At 48.3% G+C, this 13,278-nt stretch overlaps 1 protein-coding gene across 1 annotated transcript in view; it reads left to right on the top strand.

Moving 5' to 3' along the window:
- Window positions 1-1,392: 1,392 nt before the first annotated feature.
- The window catches only part of OXTR (oxytocin receptor), a 105,986-nt gene continuing 94,100 nt past the window's right edge, over window positions 1,393-13,278 (top strand). The window contains exon 1 of the transcript XR_009260728.1: window positions 1,393-1,651. The gene's annotated coding sequence lies outside the window, so the exon portion shown is untranslated. The remainder of the gene's footprint in view (window positions 1,652-13,278) is intronic.

The raw sequence follows: 13,278 nt of genomic DNA on the forward strand, positions 1-13,278 counted from the left end.
AGTTACAGGCTGACCTCCTCTGGGAGGCTTTCCCCACCACCTTAAATGAGAGCAGGCAGCTCCTGTCTCCTCGTGCATGGGCAGTAGGTTTCAGCAAAGAAGCACTGGACCAGGAGTCCGGGTATGTGGGTCCCACTTTGTCAAGTAACACGCTGTGTGAACTTAGTATGTCAGTTACCTCCTCTGGGAATCAGGTTTTCTTACCATTTAAAAGAGGAGGCTGGAGCACACATACTCTGGGGTCTCTGTCAGTTTTCTATTTGGAGATGTTTCAATTCCAAAGGCCTTATTTTATTTTGTTTTATTTTATTTTGGTCTTTTGTTCTTGACCCTTCTTTTGGTTTTGAGTTTAGCACCCCAGTGCTTCCACATGGGCTAAAACACTGCTGGAGCTCATACCATAAACATTTGCCGAGTGACCACCAAACCCGGCACCGGTGGTTCCATTTTTAAGGGTGTGCCCTGAATTCCTCTGAAAGAGTATGAACTTCTTTCTTTTTTAAAAACATTTATTTATTTTGAGAGACAGAGCGTGAGTGGGTGAGGGGCGGAGAGAGACACACACACAGAATCTGAAACAGGCTCCACGCTCTGAGCTGTGAGCACAGAGCCTGATGTGGGGCTCGAACCCACGAACAATGAGATCATGACCTGAACCGAAGTCGACGCTTACTGACTGAGCCAGCCAGGCACCCCCCAGAGTATGAGCTTCTTGAGGGGAGGGATTGGACAGACCCCCGTCAGAACCCAGAGTTGGGGGATAAAGAACTCAGAGGGGGGCTAGGTAAAATAAGCCATCCTATATGCCAACACCAAGAAAGGAAAACACTGCTACTTTGCGAGTTCCTTACAACACACTAGTTACCTTCAGCGCCAGTTACTTACCCAGCCCAGGCTTCAACAACAACGTTGTTACGGCCAGCCAATCAGCAACAGCTTCTCACCAGAGACCGTGCTAACAGCCAATCAACAACAGCTTCACACCCATGTTGCTAACAGCCAATCGGCTACAGTCTCTACCGCGCTGCTGAAAGTCGGCCAATCAGCAACAGCTGCACTCCAGCGACCACGCAGGTGAACTGGAGGCGACAGAATCCTCAACAGCTACCGTCGTGTAACCATGTTTCCACAGCTAAAAATGAATTAGTCTCTAAATGCTCCTTCTTCAGGGAGTCTGCCCTGAACTTCGTGCTTCCCCAGACCTTCTTCCAGCAGCTCTTGTTTGCTCGGTGCATGCTCCACGAGCATGGCTCTCCCTCTCTTAGCAAAGGGCTGGGCCTCTGCTGTGAGATACCCGCTGGCTGCCTCTTCCTGGAAGGAGGTCGTTCTCTAGATGAGGCAGTAGTTGGGCCTACCCCCCCCCCCCCCCCCCCCCCCCCCCCCCCCGTTAGCTCAGATCACTGTTCTAGCACCGCCCCTGGCACAGAGCACGAGCTCAGTGAGTAGCATCTGAATTACTAAACGTACTTCGGGCCCTCTGACTCATGCTGAGGCTGAGGCGGGGGGGGAGGGGATAAGTTGCCAAAGTGCCACGAAGAAAGGTAGGAAACAGCCCATGGAAGGAAGTGTGCTCTTCCTCGGAGAGCAGCGTGGACTGGACTTGCAGGAGCTGGATCCGGACACAAGAAGGCTATGAGCATTCGGGCAAGAGGTGAGTAGCCCCTGTCTTCCAGCCTGCTTCCTGGAATGCTCCTCATCCTTCTAGCCCATCTCTGTCCATCACACAGCCCCGCCCCCCCAACGCCTTGTTCATTCAGAAGAGGTTTGACTGAGGGTGTGGAAAACAAGCCAATCAAACGTGTTGGCTGGGAGGGACCTTGACGTTGGCTGATAGAATCGAAATCCCTAAGCTATTCTGATATCTGAAACACCTTGCTGATGTAGAATCACGTCACTTCTCTGGGCCTCCTGTGCTCCCGTGTAAGTGGAGGAGGGAACAGATGCCTACACTCTGGCCCTGGAGATCCTGATTTAAATTGGTCTGTAGTTGGGCCTGCGAGATGATCTTTTATGAAAGCTGTCCATATGATTTAGCTGGGGTTGGGAACCAACTCCTGAGCTAAATTGGCCTCTGAGAGCATTTCCACTTGTGACTTTCCGTGAGCCCTGTCCTCTCCGTTGGTGATGTTGGTGAAGGACAGAGGTGCAGTATGTGGAAAAACGAGGCAAGGTTCATGTTTTTAGTGGTGATAGCAGTTGTGGCTCCCATTGTTGGGCTCATATTCTCTGCTTGGTTCTTTTTTTTTTTTTTTTTTTTTGAGAGAGAGAGCTTGGGGGGGGGGTTGGCAGAGGGAGAGGGAGAGGGAGAATCCACAGCAGGCTCCAGCGTAGAGCCTAAAGTGGGACTCAATCTCACAAACCATGAGATCATGATCTGAGCTGAATTCAAGAGTCGGATGCTTAATCAACTGAGCCACCCAGGTGCCCCACCGCTCCATTCTTTGCACTCTGTTTTAATTAAATCTTCACAACACCCCTATCAATCAGTTCCTTGATTGGTGCTTTAGAGATGAGGGAACTAAAGCTCAGAGAGTCATGATTTGACTTGCCCGAGGTCACACAACAAACTTACTGTGTTACTGTGTTTGCAATGTGGGGTTACTTGAGCATCTACCGGAGGGGAAGTCCACCTGTTTTTTGCTTTGGCTACATACCATTGCTAGAGTATCGGGTTCTGCTTTCCTATATTTGGGGGACGTTGACAAGCTAGAGTGCTGTTGGATAAGTGAGGTGAGCCAGGCAGCTGAGAGGACCCTTATCATCACGTGTAGGACCATGAAGGATAACAGGCCGTAGCTTCAGCAGCAGAGACAGGAGGTGGGTGGGAGACCTGTCCTCAGTTGCATCATGGACTGTTGTGTGCAAGAAGGAAGAGTTGTGAAGCAAAGGGTCTGGCAGTCCTGGAGGCTAGCACTCACATAATAGCAGTGAACAATGACCTGGTTTGAACTTAGGTTTTTTTTTTTTTTAATGTTTATTTATTTTTGAGAGAGAGAGAGGCAGAGCATGAGTGGGGGAGGGGCAGAGAGAGAGGGAGACACAGAATCCGAAGCAGGCTCCAGGCTCTGAGCTGTCAGCACAGAGCCCGATGTGGGGCTCAAACTCACAGACTGCGAGATCATGACTTGAGCCCAAGTCGGATGCCCAATCGACTGAGCCACCCAGGCGCCCCTGAACTTAGTGTTAAAGATGAAATCAGTGGTGCGGAATTGGCCCATTTCCTCCATGTTCTGTGTTTTGGAGATGTCTGCTGTGGGGTAACGCTGGCCCTCTTTGCGCTGGGGCCTGGAGGGAGAAACAGCAGGGGATGCTCGCTGTGGCCCATGTGACTGCCACCTGCTGCTCAGTAACATCTCGGGGATGCAGAATCTGTCCATGTGTGCTTGAAGCTAGCATGCAGATGGAGGGCAGCCTCCTGCCTGGCCGGGCACACATTTTTAACCAGGAGCATAGGTGTTGGCCTTGAGTAGCAGGACATAGATGTGCTAGATGGGTCCTTGGGTCTCAGCTACTTGACGCAAGGCTCTGTCTGGTGGTTTCACGTGAACAAATGCAGAGCACCAGATGGAGAGCTGCACACTGGGGACTGAAACAAGAACTGGGCATGGTGTCTGTCCCCTGGAAGCTCATGGTCCAGTTTGGGGAAAACCGATGGCACGTGACTGACTAACATAGAAGACTGACAGTGGTGAGTATAAGCACAGTGGTGTAGGATGTGGGAGAGGAAGGAGTTCCCAGCAAGTTCCACAGAAGCCCTGGTCTTCTCTAAGAACTATCTAGGAAGAGAATTTCTGATGCTTAGATAGTTTGGCCCGTGAAAAATGGTCAGGAAGGTGTTTTTCGGTTGTAGGGGAAGGAGGTAATGTCAAGAGCATGGGGTTCATGGGTATAGCAACCTTTTGGTTCATACCCCACATATCCCTCCAACCCTTTCTAATAATAGAATGCCACTTCCGTTTGGTGCAGCCACCCTTCACACAGCCATGCCTTTCACTACATCAGGCTACCTCACCCCCTTGCTGCTAACGAGTGTAGGCACGACCACTTGGTGTAGTATGTTCCAGGAGATGTAAGAGGGCGTGTTGTGGGGGGTTCTGGGGAAGGCTGCCTCAATGTCAGAAGGAGACAGACACAGGAATGGAAGGTATTTTCTTCTTCTGGATGTTACTGTGCCGGGATGTGATGCCACACTGAGGGCCACCATCTTGCTATGTGAGGGGAGTGAGTACGATGGCAAAGTCCAGGCTAAAAACAGTGGAATAGGAAGATGGAGAGAATCCACATTCTTGATGACATCACTGGGGAGCCGTGTTTGCTCACTTAGCTGTGGACTCCTTGTGTTAAATAATTCATGTCTTTAGTGTTGCCATCTTGAGATGGGGTTTTCTTTTACGTGCAGCCGCTAACATCCTACCTGAAACAAAGGAACGAGGACACTCTGAAGGATGTCACACATCTAGCACACAACCAGGGCTTTTCTGAGTGTGAATGACCCTCGTGAGAATGGATTATTGTTGCCACTGTGAGCCAACCGCCTTTTTCTGACTCTCGAGCCTTTTCTAAGCTGGGTCCAGATAGGGGCAATAGATTGGGGATGTCTCCTTTTTTATTCTGAGACCAGCTGGATTTGTCCAGGAGAATTATTAACTATGACTTAATACATGTAAAAAATCTGCTCCTCACCCTGAGGTCTTGCTACATAAAGTTGCCCAAGCAAGAACCAAAAGCTCCAAGCAAAGTGTCTGCCCTTGAGACTTCAGATTCCATGTTGGTCTGTGAAACCCCCATTTGTCTCCCGCACTGAGTAGCTCACAGGCCTCAGTCCCAGTTGCTCAAAAAGGTAAGCACCTACCTTTGTCCAATTCACTCTGGGACCTTCAAGAGTGAATTCTGGGAGACCACGTAGCCTGTATTTAATGTCAAGTTGCCCACCCAAAACGTATCATTTCTTTGATGTAGCCATGAAGCTTTTGTTTTAAAACACACGCTGTGGCTAAAACAAAAAACAGACTTAATTTTATTTAAAGTGAGGCCCAGACTCTCAGCATTTCACCTTGAGGAATAAGTCATTCCCTCCATCACAGCACCTGGCTCTCAGAAGCATCTCTGTGAGCCTTGAGCGAGGCTAGAATATCTACACATTCTGCTTGCATTTCAGTATCTCAACCATACTTAAATACAGCCAGTAGTGAGGCTGTTTTTGTTTTATTGATTGTTCACATTTTTATAATTATTAACATTTTATAACATGATAAGATGTTTGGGAGATTGAAAAATGCACCGATCTTAATCCATCTGACACATGAGTGAATTGATTTCATCCTGGCACACCGTTTCCCAGCATCGTACATATACAAATATATTTGGGTGCTGCGATCCTAGTACACGTGCATTTTTGTATGTGTGCTGATTTTTTCCATCTTTTTTTTTTCTGTTTTTTTTTTAAATTTTTTTTAACGTTTATTTATTTTTGAGACAGAGAGAGACAGAGCATGAACAGGGGAGGGTCAGAGAGAGAGGAAGACACAGAATCTGAAACAGGCTCCGGGCTCTGAGCTGTCAGCACAGAGCCCGACGCGGGGCTCGAACTCACAGACTGTGAGATCATGACCCGAGCTGAAGTCGGACGCTCAACCGACTGAGCCACCCAGGCGCCCCCATCTTTTTAAATTATAAGATTTTGCCCATGCCACCACAGCACTTTTACAATTACTTTAGCAGTTGAATAGTGGGACCAGCAAGTAGTACCATGATTTAACTTCGTAGGTGACACGGATGGCTGTTTAGGGAACTGCTGCTCACTCCTCCTCCTTGTCTTTTGCGTTATTAGCCATCTCTACGCACCCCCCCCCCCCAACCCCCACAATAAGATTCAGGAAATGAGTGAGCCTATCCCTAACTCCAGAGGGAAATCCTGATTAGTCTGAGTCAATCATGGTGGCCATATTTCTCCTGCCAGAGATTGGTGTAGGCACCTGCCCGTGTTGCTGTTCTGTCAGGGGACACGAGGGGATGTCTGCTGGTGAAAAGCTTTTGTGCTGTTAAAAAGAAGCATGCAGGATGAGATATCACCTCTTTCCACTGGATGCTGTTTTTTTTTAAACATTTATTTATTATTGAGAGACAGAGAGACATAGAGCATGAGCAGGGAAGGGGCAGAGAGAGGGGGAGACACAGAATCCGAAGCAGGCTCTGAGCTGTCAGCACAGAGCCCGATGTGGGGCTCGAACTCACAAACTGCGAGATCATGACTGGAGCTGAAGTCAGACACTTAACTGACTGAGACGCCCAGGCACCCCCACTGGATGCTGTTTTATCTGCAGAGGTAGCCTGAGAATTCTGCAGGAACCGTCTCCCAGCTGAATCACCCTTTGTCTCACATTGGGAACCATCCAAGCCTATTTTAGGGTATATCCCTGAAGCCTCTTAGTTGGAGATACGTTCTATTATTAGAACCTGTAGGTACCTGTTGTTAAGAGCTGAATTAGGCATTTGGGGTGCTCAGACCTAGGACCACTTCCTGGACAGTCAGATTTCTCACCTTAGCAAAGGCTCTGCCCAAACTTCTTCAGGTCTTATGGTGAATGTCCTGCTCCTCACTGATGTGAAAGCAATGAGGAACTAAATCAAGGCAGCCAAGTTCTCTTTTTCTCTGTTGTCCCAGGTGAGTCAGGGCACCAACTGCCGTGGCACTGTTCTGATCACTGGGAACGAGCTGACAGTGTGACTCAGCTGGAAACAGGGCAGGAGGAGGCAGGCAGGATGCTGGGCTCTTAAAGACACCCTCGAAAGAGCTTCATCCCTCTGGGCCAAGAGCCCATAGGAAATAGTTCTCCTGGGTTTCCCTGAGATGAGGGATTCTCACTGGAGCTGTTAGGGCTGCAGACTTGAACTCCTCCTCCCTTTAGTGGACTGAACATTTGAATGTACTTCCTTTAGACTCTGCCCTCAACCCTTAGACTTTTGCAAGAGTATAGGATTTGGACCAAGGAGTCTTGGGTTAAGATTCTAATTTTATTCCTGGCTCCATTTTAGGTTAATTGTAATTGGTGGCATCATCCAACCTCTCCAGTTCTCAGTTTCCATGACTACAGAGTGCAGTTGATGGCAGTATCTCTGCCGTAGAATTGTTGGGTATTAAGTGACATGTATGAAATTGAGTAAAGCAACAGCAGTCTGTGGGCCATCTACGATGCGTTAGGCTCTGGGATTGAAAACATAAAAGTTCCTTCTTCTTAACAAGCTCACAGTCTCATGGAGAAAATGGTTTGTAACATATTGGTTACCGTCACCACTTCCCAGGATCTATATATTTGAAGTTCAAGTGAGGGTTTCTTAACATATGTCACATGATCCCACTGTGGCTGCCACAGCAGGGTGACAAGCACATGGCAGGCTTGGCAGGACCTCTGCGGGCTAGGACCCCATCTGCAAGGCTGCATGAGCATATCTCTCTTGCTATTTTCCATATCCAGTCTTTGGGCAGTTTGAGCTGAGGCGTGATAACATCATGCTTCTTGTTCCCAAAGCTTCCATTATGGATTGACAACATAGGGATTGCTGAGGATGTAGGAATGTGGAGTATTTGGATGAGGTATTGGGCCTTTCTTCCTGAACTGAGAGACTCTGTAGGGACATCTAGCACCAAACAGAAGAACCCCCTGAATGGTACCTTGGCAGCTGGGAGACAAGTGCTCAGCCTTGAGAAGGAAATGTAAGAATTTACTTGTTTTTTTTTTTTTCTTTAAATTTTTTTTTCAACGTTTTTTATTTATTTTTGGGACAGAGAGAGACAGAGCATGAACGGGGGAGGGGCAGAGAGAGAGGGAGACACAGAATCAGAAACAGGCTCCAGGCTCCGAGCCATCAGCCCAGAGCCTGACGCGGGGCTCGAACTCACAGACCGCGAGATCGTGACCTGGCTGAAGTCGGACGCTTAACCGACTGCGCCACCCAGGCGCCCCAAGAATTTACTTGTTTATCAAAGCAGTCTAGTTAGGGGTGTTTCAAACTTTAACAACAAAACAAAGCAAAATACTTTCTTTCAGTGGAAACTTACTTGGAGCTGATGATGTAAAACAGGTAGCCATAGAGTGCTCTTGGTTGATGGCAGTTTTGAGGGCAGGGGTGTCCTGCCCTTTCAACCCCACCACCTCCTCCATGGAGGCCCTGAAAGATCTTGGGAAGCCACAGGGTCCCACAGCACACAGCTTGAAGCCCGCAGATTAGGCTGACTGCATCTGGATGATATAGGTGACATCCCTGGATGTATCCCACACCTATTGCGAATTGAACTCTTTTGAGGTTCCCAAACCCAAGGAATTTCCTGGCCAGCACCCTGTTAGATACCTGGAATTCTATCTCTTGGGGGCTTTTGAGGTTTTTTGGCCTTTCCAGAATGCAGTTTTACTGGGAGGGATACAATAAGCCCATGACCCATCCTCAGTCACATTTATTCATTCATTCATTCATTCATTCATTCATTCATTCATTCATGTATTCAGCTAATATTAATTGAGCTCCTCTTAGGTGCCAGATATTCTCCTCCATACTGGGGATACAATTCTGAACGAACACGAAACCCTTCCCCTCTTGGAGCCTATAGTCCAGTGGCAGGAGGGCAGGTGCCAGCCGGGCACTAGGGGTTTCGGGGTACAATGCTGGGCTCAGCCTGCCCAGAACATACTGTAGTCTGCCTGCACTCACCTCTGTACTATTGGCCCTACTCAGCCAGAGCTGAATAATGTGCCGAGACAAACCCAGTTGGCAGGGCATTCCTGCAAATGTAGAGTCAGTTTGTCTACGCACTGGCTTCTTAAGGTCCTTGAGGTCCGGTAGCAGTGCCTCAGGAGCTACTTTGGGGCAGAGAAGAGGGGAAAAGGGACGTGGCGAGGAGAGGTGAGCAAGCACTTCACTCGGATCTAACTCAGTGCTTCCCAGACTTTGCCGCACAGTAGAACACACTGAGGCCATAAAATCCCAGATGACCTGGCTGTGCTCCAGAGCTATTAAATCAGGTTCTGTGGTGGTGGGTCCCCAGCCTCAATAGTGTAAGAACCTCAGGTGAGTAATGTGTGGCCAAGTTTGAGAACCTCTGAACCTATTTAAATAATAGGTGTCTATAAGTTTTTTTTTTCTGGATGTTTTCCTGGGCTTCACATACATCCAGATAGGGTCCTCTACCTTTGGACAGTATCCGGTTTACCTGGAGAGCTTGGTGAAACACACACCCTCCTACACCCATGAGCTGGGGATCTCAGTGTTTTTATCAGCTCCCCAGGGGATCCTAGATAGACACACCAGAGTTGGACAGCCACTGGGGCAAGAGAATGCCTGGGTGGGAGGGAATGAGATGACCAGGGGCAGCTCATGAATCCATGACTCCTTGGGCCCAGAGCCAGGAAGGAAAGTGAGCATTTCAAGACTTTGAAGGTCTAACTCCTATAGCACTGTATTGGAACTTGACACGCTATAGGTATTATTGCCTCCAGTTGACAGATGAGGAAACTGAGGCACAAAGATAGGAAGCAACTTGCCCAAGGCCACATGGGATTTGAACCTCTAGATGTGCCTGGCTCCAGATCCTGGCAGTGGGCAGAGTTGTAGTTTTTCTTCTGTGACCCAACATCTGTTAAAGGAGCACCAGAGAGGTCTGTGTCTTAACTCGGGTAACACGCTCTAGTTTTCCCTTAGAAGTGGCTCCAAAAGTCTGTGCTTGGAGACTCAGTCCTATGCTCCCAAGAGGACACCTGTGGTTCATGCAGTCCTGTTCATTCGCTTGTTCTCCTGAGATGAGGCTTGCAGCCCCTTCCTTTTTCCCAGAGCCCTAGAATTAGCCCTGAATGTGCATCTAATGAACAGAATTTTCAGTGCCGTAATGCCGTTGGGTAAAATTATATACATCGTCTTCAGACGGTACCCACTTACCATTTATAGTACCTTTGAAACTGCGAAAGTCACATACTGACTATAGGGACTATAATATTTGCCTTTAGTTCTATATTCTTCAGGATCCAGGTAACTTTGGGCAACTGTCTGTGAAAATCTAAACTAAAAACTGGGGCCATAGAGTGGGAGACTGTTCTCTTTAAAGACTACGTTCTCTTCTGAGTTTGTTGACAAAATAAAAGCCTCTTTATTAGCGTTGAAACACAGTATTTTCAGAGCCATACTTAACTGTGTGCCGCAAAGCCCTGTTTTGTGCCTGACCATGTAAATATCTAAGGAGAGTCTTCATTCATAGCTTTTGACAAACACGAAATTGCTTTCAAGAGAATGCATGCGAAAGCAATTACGATTATGAATGGCTTTGGCAGCTGCCCCCCTGCATTATTAATTTTGTAATACAGTCAACCTCCTCTTCATTCATATTTGATGGGAAGCCTGTGTAGTCAAGAGGGAACCCCAGTTCAGTGCTTATGAAATTGTGCATGAGTTTTCAGCGTATGCTGGCGGTGCTTTGCCTACATTCAGGATTGTATTCTTCCTTCCCTCGGTGACCTTGCTGGACATGGAAATCTGCTCTAACCTGGCCCTTGACAAAGTAACTGCTCTTTCAGAAGCCTTCAGCAGACCTGATAAGTAACCAGCAGGGTGTTATCTAACAGTAACCAAATATGGTTTGAGCATCACTTAGAATCTGCCATAATTCCTCAAAGTGCTAGCAGCACGTGGTATATCAGTGAGGAAGGGTCCCTCCAGCTGTCTCTGAGGGGGAGGAAGGGCATTAACTGCAACATCCCGAACTTGGTCCGAGCTTTACAGTTTGCAAAGCACTTCCAAACCCATCTCCTTAGTTGAACTTGTGATAATGCTTAAAGGAGGCAGGACAAGGCTGAGGTTAGATCCCTTTTAGCCACGGGGAAAGAGAATTGCAGAGATTAGATGATGTTTAGGCTCTTCTGGCCTCCTTTACACAATCACCCCTCACTCCCTCCCTCAAGCACCTCTTTGCCACTGCCCACCCCCACGGGTCCCCCAGACCCCTGCCCTGTATTGCATTATCAAAGGCTCTGGTGTTTTCCTGTTGCTGACTAGTACCTGCCAAGGTGCAGTTCCCACATTGCATGGGGTGCCCAGGGTGCTGCTTCGAACTCCTGGGAGCTCAGCCAGTTGTTTTCAAAATTGGAGGGAAACAGAGCAGTGTGTGACACCTCTCCACCCCACCTGAAAGGGTTAAACAGACCACTCCACATTCCTTTAAATGATATGATATTTTTGCAGAGTTGGGCTTTTGGTGTTTGCAGTGATGAAGAACCAGTAATAAAAAAAAAAAAGAACGGGAATTGAAGGTGGCAGTGTCCTATCTGATTGCAAGGTTTGAGAATTTGTGCCGTGCCCGACAGGCATGCCAGTCCCATTAGGAAGTAATAATGGCTCTTTAAGAATGAAATAAAAAGACTATCTTTCTTTTAATTTCTGTGTATTATTTTTTTTGTTGCCAGAACACAAATACTTATTAAGTTGTTTGAACCTAACTGCGTAATAGATGAGACTGTTAGGTATTTCTTTTGGCCTAGGGGCATTGTGAAAAAACTCCATTGATGCCAAGGGTACCATGAACCAAGAACTTTTGGAAACCTCTGGTGTAACTAAAATGCCTTAAGGTGTCGCTTCTCTTTTTCTAAGAGGACTCTGAAGTTTGAAAAACTTTTAAGCCCCAAGACTGGGTGTCTGCCAGAGGGACTTCACTGTTCTGACAAGACACCGAAAAGACAACTTCAGGTGGGGGTCTTCCGGACTCTCCTGAGTCACACTTGGGATCGGTCCCTGAATGGGCACAGGTTGGCCTAACACAGTGGGATAATTAGTTGCCCCAGATCCAGTAGGGAGTGAATAGAATGACTGTCACCCCCAGGTGTCTGGGGGACATGCTGACAACTCCACAGTCAGTCTCCAGCGGAGAGCTTGGAGCATTGATCTCTCTTTTCGGTCCTTTTCCTCAGTGACCGTTAGTCAGTGTCCTTCACACACCTTTCCCACAAGGAACAACATGGGCAACCTGGAATCTGTGTCACATCTTTGCTGAGCTCCTCAAAGACGAGGCTCAGCTCCTTCCTGCTCCCGGTTCCCCATGCCAGCTTCGCCGTTGTCCCCCTCCCTGTGGCTTCCCACACTGAGATGAGAGGGGCTGGAGACAGTGAGGGCTGTCTGGTGTTAAGGAGAGCTGTGACAGGCAGAGCTGGAACCGAGGGGGAACGCTTTCCCTGCGGTGATAAGCGGTCGGGGGATTCTTTGCACCAGCCTGTGAGAGTTGTCTGATCCTGGTTCCCTGAGCACAGCTGGTGGGAGGCAGGTTTAACAGCTGTTACTCTGCTCAGTGCTCATGCTGGGTAGGACTACAGCCAGCAGCTTCCTTTGACCTCGAGCTGTAAAGCCAGCCACCCCGTGTTCAAATTGTGGCTCTACTGACTGGGAGCTTTGACTTTGGGAAAGTTACCCAACCTAAGATTCGGTCTCCTCATCTGTCAAATAGAAACAATAATAAGGCACCTTATAAGATTAGTATGACAGTTCATTGAAGCATCTTATGTTAAGTGCTTAACATAGTACCTGAAACATGAGTCTTTAAGATATAGTAGCAGTTTATCATCTGTGGCATCACCATTGCCATCTTCACTGTCACCATCATCTCGTTGGAGGCAACAAACCAACTTCACAGAGGTTGGATGAAGAGAGGTTAACCATCTCCATTCTGCAGATATGGAAACTGAGGCTCAGAGAGGTTAAATCTGACTTGCCTCAGGTTACGCACACAGGTACCACAGGGACTGCAAGCCCAGGTGTGCTTCCTTCACCCTGCCCTCCCTCTACCGCAGCCATGGCTCCCTCCCTATCTGGCCCCCATCTCCTGCCCCACTCTCACTGTTGCCCCTGCCAAGTTCACATGCATGTCCTGCTGCTCTCACCCCCCTGAATCCTAAACATCAGACAGCCACTGGAGGGTAGGGCAGTTCCAACAGGTAATGAGGAACCCTCTGGGCCTGGGGGTGTCTCCTGAGTGGGCACGTAACTTGCTACCTGTTTTTGACCCCTGACCCTCCTGGCAATGTTGGTGGTTTTGTCTCAGAGACTCTGGAGCCATTATCCTGAGGAGTGAGGCACAGGAAGTCTGTCCCCATGTGATCCTGTTGTTACTACCTTCTCACTACTTTGCAAGACAGCTGTTTTGAGATGGTGGGAGCACTGTCTCCCCTGAGCATTCAGAGGGCTGTGTTTCCAAACACAGAGACTCCCCCACATGTCTGCCCCCGGCAGCGTAGGCTGTGATTTGATAAT

The sequence above is a fragment of the Neofelis nebulosa genome, chromosome 4, assembly GCF_028018385.1.
Source record: "Neofelis nebulosa isolate mNeoNeb1 chromosome 4, mNeoNeb1.pri, whole genome shotgun sequence".
Classification (NCBI taxonomy): domain Eukaryota; kingdom Metazoa; phylum Chordata; class Mammalia; order Carnivora; family Felidae; genus Neofelis; species Neofelis nebulosa.